We start from the raw sequence: 9,103 nt of genomic DNA on the forward strand, positions 1-9,103 counted from the left end.
CTTAAAAGAAAGTATTTTTGATGACAAAAAAAAAAAAAAAAGCAAGGAATGACAACCCAGAAGTGAAAGACAATCCCCAAAATGGAAAATGGACCTTTAAGAAATCTACATGGTTTTCCCATCTCTTTCTCAAGGTCTTGGGCCAGCGCTTGGGGCTGCTCCCTTAAACTGCTGAGGGAGGCCCCCACCTCTGGGTTCCCTGACTCAGTGGGTTTGTTCAGCAATGGTTGTGATTTTCAAGGGTTGTTGTTATTATTATTTTTTTCATCTTGAAAGAGCAGCAGGGTTCATGGGTTCCAAAAACTGTTATTAATCCTTAAAAAACTTCCATGTTCCAACCAACATGTGGGCACGCTTTTGAATGTTTGTAGTGCCTCCCTTTCCCTCTCAGCTTTCAAGAAGTGAGGACTTCAAAGGCCATTTCCCTGCTGAAATAAACAGTGGGGCTGGAGGGAGGGGAGAGAGACATGGGCTTGAGGAATGGAAAAGAAAATCGTATTTTTCCTCTAATGGGGATCCAGCCCAGTCACTGTATAAATGGCCTCTAGTCTAGAGGACAAACATTCAGGAGGCTGTGGACAGGGCTGGGCATGTATGCGAGAGGTGACGATCAGTCCCTGTGCGCTGTGTGTTCCAGGAGAGGCTTTATGTACATGGGCTGTGTTAGTGACATGGAAATGCATCACAGGGCTTCAGAGCTGGACTTCAGGGCTTGTTGGGTCCAACTGTAGCCTCTTCACTTAGCAGTGCTGTGGATGGAACTCTACCATGCCTCAGGCCCCTGCTCTGAAAAGTGGGGATATTAGTTTTTGGGTTTTTTTGGTTTTTTTAAATGAGGTCTAAGCCATTTCCTGCAAGTGTAATTGCTTGCAACTATGCCTGGAATGTACAGGTGCACCCTAGCTAGGGGTCAGCTATCCTAACCATCAGGGTCTAGAGGACAGGGTCCCCTTCTCCAGAGCCTGCCTAAGCTTGAAAAGTTCTATAGTTCGGAGCCCCCATTATCAGAGACACCTCCATCCCTAGAAGAGAAGCAGGCCCTTTATCCCTCTTGGCCCTGGGCTCTGAAGCCTGCTCCTCAGGAAAGAAGGCTGGGAGTCCTGCTCAGCCTCTTCCTGAGGTGAGGGCCACAGGCCTCCAACTTCAGATAGGACAGCAGTGGCATCCGCAGGGATGATGAGAGGATGGGTGTGGGGCAGGAAGCCGCTTGTGACTTTGTACCGGGTGGAGCCAGCCAGAATGGCTGCCTTGGGTATCCTGCTATGTCACCTGGGTCAGCCAGGTCCTGACTCAGGAAGAAACACGGCATTGTGCCTGAGCCTCAGGGAAGGGACAAGGCGAGCAGCAGAGAGAGTGGACAGAGTAGAGAGAGGGAGAGGTCTAGAGGTGAGGCTGCTGTCTAGAGGCTGGAGTTGAGCAGAGAGGAGGGACAAAGGCCCTGGTTTAGTTGCAGGTGGTCCAGGGCCACTAGCAAGAAAAGGTGCCCATGGAAACAGGCAGAGGAGGCCCAGGCCGGGAGGGCGGAGCCCTGTTCCTGGACTGCCGTGGTCTTCACGACCGAAACAGCCACTCAGGGCCTGTGTTACTTCCTCTGAGCTCCCTGCCCCTGCCTGCCTTCTTCCTCCTGGTCACCTCAGACCCCGTTGTCTTCCTCACACTGGCTGCAGTGCTGGTTTAGGATATGGGCTCCATGTTGACTTCTGACTTCCCCAGAAGATGTTAAGATCCAGGAGGAGACATGGGCATCAAGATTACCCCTGCATCCCCTGGGCTCAGCACTGTGCCTAGGCAGAGCTGGCTGTAATAGATACTGGTTGGACCAATAGATTGGAGCTAAAATGACATAGCAGCAGCAAAGGAGAGAAAAAAATGTTCGTTAGTGATCTTAGCCTCAGTTCAAGTACGTAGCTAAAGACTTCCTTCCTCTCTCCTCTTTCTCTCTTCCCTTTCCCCCTTCCAAAGTATATTGAGTGCCTACTGGGTGCCTAATCCTCTGTTAGACACAGGATCCCTCTGTTGAACAAGGCGGAGAAGACAATGTCATGCTGAGGCTTATATTCTAGTGAAGGAGCCTGGCAAAAAGACAAGCTACGAGTAAGAACATAGCATGATGTTTAGGAAAACACGACCTCAGGGCTGTGTGTGTGCCAGTGTGTTAGTGTGGGTGGGAAGGGAAGGCTTTGTTGGATGCTGAGGACCTGAGCCAAGTGAACGAATGCACACGTGGGCAAGGGGGTGGTGCTCTGGTGGAGGACACAACAGGCAGGGCAGGGAAGGCACTTTGGAGGTCCCAAAGGTCCTTGCTGTGGATCTCCGGAGAAGCGAACCAGATAGGCATCTGCCCAGGCCAGTCTTTTCTGTGATGAAGGAGGAGAGAGCCCTGGCAAGGGAGGGCACTGCCGGAGCATGACAAGGCAGCACAGGGACAGATCCAGGAATCCTGGCCCTTGTCTGAACTCCTGCCTCTGGGCTCATCCTCAGTTCTTAAAGAAAGGAGCCAGGCACATCCTGAAGTACCACGGTAGGCTAAAATCACAGGAGAGGAAAGCTGGTGGGACTTCTGAGATCGTCTCACCTAAAGCCCTTGCTGTGCAGCTGAGAGGGCTAAGGAGGACAAAGGGACCAGGAGCTGAGCAAGGCTGAGTCAGAGGACTTGGCCGGCTGCATGGAGGAAGGTCAGGGGCCCAGGAGTGATGCAACGGCGATGTATGTGACGTGTACGGTTTCTTCGTGTGGATGATGTGTGGTCTCCTACAAAATCCATGAGTATTTATTCAAGATTGCCAGATGCCAGCCATGTGCTAAACTAACTGCACTGCCTCAAACTTTAATCTTTGCGACAACCATATGGGTGGCAGCCACTCTCTCCACTTCACAGAGAAGGAAACACACTTAGGGAGCAGAATGATTCAAATGAGGACGGCCAAGAGACGGGGTGAGTGCACAGAGAAGCCTGGGGAGGCGGGTGAGAGGGCTAAGGGTGTGAGTGGCGCAGCAGGGTAGATGAACTACTCTTACAGTCATTTCCGAGCTCATGCCAGAGATAGGAGGGGGCAGCTGGGGCCTAAGGAAAGGTCTTCCCATCTGTGCCCTGGTGGGCTGGCTGCAAAGCCCCTTCACATTCCCCACTGCACTTGCACCTTGAAGTAATCTAATTGTTAAAGGGTGGATGCCTTTTCCTTATCTCACCGGGAAGAATGAAGTCCAGAGAGAGGGTAGCACCCCAGGTCCCTCTGGGAGCTGAAGGCAGAGCCAGGGGCCTGGTTCCCAGGCTACAGCTCCTCGTGTGCCTTCTTGCTCCTGGTTCCTGTGGCCTCCATGAGGGAAGCCAGACACCAAGCATCCACGTTTTCTGACCCCCATGTTACGGTTTAAATTGAGTCTTCCCAAAGTCCTAACTCTAGTGGGCCTTGGGAATGTGAGATTATTTGGAAACAGGATCTTGCAGATATAATGAAACTAAGATAAGGAGTGCTGGTTTGACCAGGGTGGGGGCCGGGATTGCTCAAGTCACCCCCCCTACCTTGGCCCGAATCAGTTCAAAGCAAACACTGTCCTTTAGTCCCATTGTGTGCAAAGCCATGTGCTAGCAGTGTGGAAGGCAGGAGATCCAGATGGTGAAGACACACTTCTGCTTAAGAAGCCAACAGGCCATGGAGCATGGCAACTTGGCTAGAGTGTGGTTAGAGTGCACTTGCACTTGGAAGACTGTGAAAGGCTTCATGGTGACGGGGACAAGTGCATAGACTCCCAAAGGCAGGCAAGGTTTCACCCAGCAGAAACAATGCTGATAGTTTAATCCTTAAAAATATCTCACTGTGTTCTTTCCACGAAGCAGCACGTTGACTCCTGGCCTCACAGCCCCATGAGCAGCGGAGTCAGATGCACTGCTTCTGTTTTAGGAGGAAACTGAGGCCCAGAGAGGTTAAGGACCAGCCCCGCAGCACAGAGCTGGAAAGTAGCCATGCACAGCTGCACACATTGGCACACACCAGTCTCTGCATGGTGACTGGTCAGGACAGAGATGGAGACGGAGGTATGTTCCACTCCTGGTAGAGATGAACAAAGGGCACAGAGATGTGAGAGTCAGAGGCATCTGGTGGAAGCAGGTAGTTTGCCAAGGTAGTGAGGCTTGGGGAAGGAGACGATGCTGAGGAAGAGAGCATTCCCTACACAGAACATGATGGCTTTGCTTCCACCTTGGCCTGCCCAGAATCTCGCATAGCACAATAATTAAGACCATGGGCTGTGGAAGGAGGCTGCATCTTCAGTATGATTCTGGATGGGATGCTGTGTTCATCACAATACCTTTCATTACGCTGCGGTAAATAAACGACCTGGAAGTCTTTACAGCTTCTAACACCCCAGCTTATTTCTTGCTGGCGTTATATAATCATCATGGCTCAGCTGGAGGCTCTCTGTCCTCTGTGCTGTCCCTACTCTGGGACTCAGGCTCCAGAAAAGGGGTGTGCTGGACCGCCCCACGCCAGGAATGAACATGTTCTAGCCCAGCAGTAATGTACAAAATTCAGGGAGAGCTGAGCTGGGGTCACGTGGCCCCATCCAATCACAAAGGAAGCAGGAGGTGGCGATCTTCTGGGAGCCCGGGAGGCGGAAAGTCAGAAATGTTTGCTGAGCAGCAATAATGATGATTGCAAACCTAAGCTGCATTAAATAACGGTGAAGCACAGAGTGAAACACTGATTTCCTTTCCAATCTCATCTTAGCTTTCAGATTGTTTTGAGGATAAAGCCTCAGTTAAATCCTGGCCTGTCACTGACACCTTTCCACACCTGCTCTCTCCAGTGAAGAACAGATCTCAGGCTCAGATCTTTGGGCAGCAGCAGCTAGGTACAAGTTACTAACATTATTCAATCTTTATTGCTTTTATTTTCACCTTGTCTGTTATGAATTTTTTGTTAATGTAATAAAAAGTTTTCCTTTGAGAAAAAGAATTTAATACAATAAATAAAACACAAAGAACAACAGAGTAAGCTTTAGAGTCAGAAAGCCTGGATTCAAATCCTGATTCCTCTATTTAATAGTTACCAGCCACTGGACGTGTAAGCAAGACTCGTGAGGCTTCAATTTTCCGATCTGTAAAATGGCAGTAACACTAGTAATCACACCACAAGGTGATCATGAAATATTGGTCAGGCTCCCACCATACTCACCGTCTGACCCATAGTAAGTCCTCAGTGGCCATAATTATTAGTGTCTAGCTGGGTGGTCCCTGCCCCTTCCTGGCCTCAGTCTCCCTGGCTGTGGAGTGGGTTCAGGGCATGATCAGGGCGTCTTTGCTCAGGGTAGTTGTGGTAGATGCAGGTGCTGGACTTCACAGGCAGGAAGATGACCCAGTGAGCCTAGGCCACCCCCACCCCCCTGCCCTGCCCCTCCCTGCATGTGTTGCACTGGACCTATGGCTGACAGCTGTGTTTTCTTTGCTCAGCAAAAGCCTTAATCATAAACAGCAGAAATCAGGTGACCCCAGCCCCCAGAAAGCCTTACCCCAGGGGCTTGGGAGAGAAAAGGCTCTTTTTGTCTGGGGTAGGGGTGGGCTCTGCATTCCTCTGATCTAGCCACTTAGGCAGATTTTCTCCTGGAATGCAGCTGGAGGCCCCCCACCCCATACCCCACCAGAAATCATGACACACAGGGCCAGGATAGCCTTGCTGTGGTCTCCTCGCTTGCTCCAAGGTCCCTGCTGGTGCTAGGAGGGCTGAGGGTCACAGCGGCCTAGAGAGGACACGGAATGCCCCCTGGGAAATGGTCAAGCTCTTCCCAGCTTTGTTATCATTCTGGAATTTGGGGGTCTTGCTCTGGTAGTCCAGCCAACAGAGATCAGGACTTGCGATGACGTTTTTTTTTTTTTAATTGAATTTATTGGTACATTCTAGGTAGACAGTACAGTTACATTCATTACTGGAATCTTGTACCTTTCCGTGCCAGGTCCTTGCGATGATGTTAACATGTTAACAGCCTGGAAGGGCTGTGGCTCTCTGCCTCATCCCCCATAGCTCCCTGAGCACTGCAGTCCCGTCTTTCTGTGCCAAGGTTCCTCCAGGCACAGGCACCTACCTTGCTCTACCCCTTGTGCTGATGCAAATGTGCTCACCTCTTCCCGAGGCTGCCTTCTGCTCTGGCCCCACCCTCATGTTTCCGCACAGCCACCACCTCAGGGGAGAGGCCGCTCTCTGCTGCTCCATCCACAGGGCCTCCCCAAACACTACCATCTCTTTGATGTTCTTGCTTTTTATTCTCTTGTCTACTTATTGCCTTGCATTCCCCACTACAATATAAGTTATTTTTTTCTTCCTGGACTGGGGATCGAGCTTACAACCTTGTGTTGGTGAGGCGGGCACAGAGCCACTAAGCTAAATCCTCAGCTCTGCAGTGTAAATTCTGTGATGGTAGAGACCGTGTCTGTCCCTTTCTGTGATTTTTGTTTGTTTTTTTTTTCTCAGCGAAGCTCTTTACCAAGAACATCAGCCATGACGTATGCTGGGAGCACTGTGCTGTACACCAGGCCAGGCCTAAACTTCCATTCCAGATGAAGCAGGCTCTGTAGGAGAATAGGTGACAAGAGGGCATAGCCTGGCCAAGAGAGAGCTATCTTCCTCCCGGTCCATTCATTAGAAAACCAGCAGACCTTAGCTACTCTCCCGGCTCTGGTTACAGACCAACCCCTTATATCTCCTCCTGCACTTCCCTCATCTTTACCACTATAAATAAATGTGCCGCGGTTTCCTGGTGGTCTTTTTCTCTCATCAGGAGTAAAAGCTCCACCTGACCCCACCTTTTGTCCATTTTTTTTCTTAATCTCCCACTGTCATTTCTTACTCTGTGGACCCTTCAGCCATGTGAGCTGTGGAACATGTGGCCCTCCCCACCCTGCAAACAGCCCTGATCTGAGCTCTGTCCCCCTCCATAGCCACTTAATAACTACTTGTTAAAGGAACAGATGAATGAATGAACGCATAGAAGGGCCTTTCCAGAAGAGTCCCCGGAGAGTATTTCCTTTATCTTAATAAGAGCAGCCAATCTGATGAGCTTCCTTAGTGCCTCAATCGTGCCAAGAGCATCACATACACCTGCTCATTTAGGACTTCAAAGCCTGGCAGGGTGGGTACTGGTTTCCCCAGCGTCAGACCCCAGAGAAGACAAGTACTTGCCAAAGTCACACTAGGAGTCCAGCAGCAGAAGATCCAACCCCAATTTCCAGGTTGGTCTGTGCTTTCGACCCCCACCCCTAACGCCCATCGTTGGGGTGCACCTTGTCCAAAGAGCAGCGGTGGGGTGCTTGAGAGACTTCTCACTGTCTTCCACCATCTTCACGCAGCCCAGACAGTTGCTAGGTACCTTCCGCCTTGTGCTCCGTCTCAGAGAGCACTTGAGGTCAGCATCCAGCTTCTGGACAGCAAACATAGCTGGGGCCTCTGAGTCATTCAAATCCCCATGTTCCCACAGGTCAACTCCCAGGCTGTCAGCCTATGACCCAAGGCTACTGATGCGGCTGGCACTTGCATCTCGCCCGGCTGGGGATGTGCCAGGCTCACCAAGATACACAGGAAGAGCCTGAGGCTGAGCTGTGGTGCTCTCAGCCTTCCAGAATGCTGCTGACTCACTGCAGCAGGCCCACAGTGACTCAGGGGCTACGCAGGCACAGCCCTCAGGAGGGAGGAGAGGGTCTTGTGGTGGAATCTTGGCCTGGCCCCAGCTTGTGGCTTGCATATGGGGAGGGCTCTGTCCACACCTGCAATTGCTGTTATTTAGCTCCAAGACCTTTTCCTCTAGGGCTTTTGGTCTCCCTGTCTTGAACGGAGCAGATGCAGAAGGTGATCCATTGATGCTGTCATCCATGATTAAGATAATGAAAGTGAGTGAAAAGCAGGTGTTCGGTGCTAGTGTGAAGAATCGGGACTGGACTTTGTGGAGGCCAAAGTTGTGGGCTGTGGAAGTTGAGAGTCCTGGGCTCCATTCCCACTCATGATATCAACATATTGTGTGACCTTTGTCTTTTGGAGCCCCCGTTCCTGCATCTACCAGCTTCCTATGGGCAGAGTGCCCTGCCACTGACTGGAGTTTTGCCACATTCAGCCCTCTGCTGATACTGTCCTGGCCATCCCAGCATCTCTATCTTTGCTTCTGCAAGGGCCTGTGCAATGCCACTCCATCCATCAAAGAGCCCTCTGAGTCTTCAGTTCAGAATTAGCTTCTCACAGATACTAAAATGATGCATGAATCTACATTTGATGACATAGAAAAGTGTCTGAAATATATTGTGAAAAAACAGGAGACAGAATAAAATGCATAAAATGTGTTTCTATCCATATATATGGATATTATATATATGGATATATGTCTATAAGTAGAAGTGCATGGGAAAAAAGTCTACTAGTATATATATATGTATGTTAATTATAATATCTGAGTCATGAAAATTATGTTGATCTTTATTTTTTCTTAATATCTTTGAGGTTTTCTAAATTGCGCACAACAAACATGTTGCTTTTCTTTTTTAACAATGAAGTATATTAACTAGTTTTTTGTTTTGCTTTTTGGTACTGGGGAATGAACGCAGGACTTTGTGCTTGCAAGGCAGGTGGTGGAACCACTGAGCTAAATCCCTGGCCCAGCATGTTGCTTTTCTAAACAGAAAGGCAATTACACTTCTTCCTGATTGAAAAACTTTATTTCTAGACTAAGGCCGGAGTGTTGGTTCTGGCTGGCCCAAAGTTGTCTGTAGGATCCTTCTTCTTGTCACCTATGATATGAAAGAGTCGTACTCTGCAGTCTCTAGTGCTCTCCGATAGAACTTTGGTGAAGTTCTATGTGTTTGCTATCCAGTCCATTCCTAGCAGCGCTTGGAAGGTGACTAGTGCTATTTAAGGGTTGAACTGTTTAGATCTAAGTAACCACACATCGCTAGTCCCCAATGTACTCACGGAGTGGTTCAAAATTCTCTCCTCATCCTGATGTTTGACTGGGTCACATTTTGTTTATTAAAGTTTCATTTTTTTTCCAGAAATACCCTGACTCCCACCTTTCAGGAGTGTGAGTCCTCCTAACTGCTTGCATGTGACTCCAGTGGGAGTGGACATTT

General features: G+C 49.7%; 1 long non-coding RNA gene across 1 annotated transcript; it reads left to right on the top strand.

The window, feature by feature from the left end:
• The first annotated feature begins 3,857 nt into the window (after positions 1-3,857).
• LOC104864284 lies at positions 3,858-7,322 on the top strand. Its single transcript, XR_780825.2, has 3 exons — positions 3,858-4,036; positions 4,728-4,851; positions 6,465-7,322. It is a non-coding gene; the product is annotated as an uncharacterized LOC104864284 (long non-coding RNA).
• Positions 7,323-9,103: the final 1,781 nt, after the last annotated feature.

The sequence above is a fragment of the Fukomys damarensis genome, unplaced genomic scaffold (genome assembly GCF_012274545.1).
Source record: "Fukomys damarensis isolate Sample0158 unplaced genomic scaffold, DMR_v1.0_HiC HiC_scaffold_3, whole genome shotgun sequence".
NCBI classification, from domain to species: domain Eukaryota; kingdom Metazoa; phylum Chordata; class Mammalia; order Rodentia; family Bathyergidae; genus Fukomys; species Fukomys damarensis.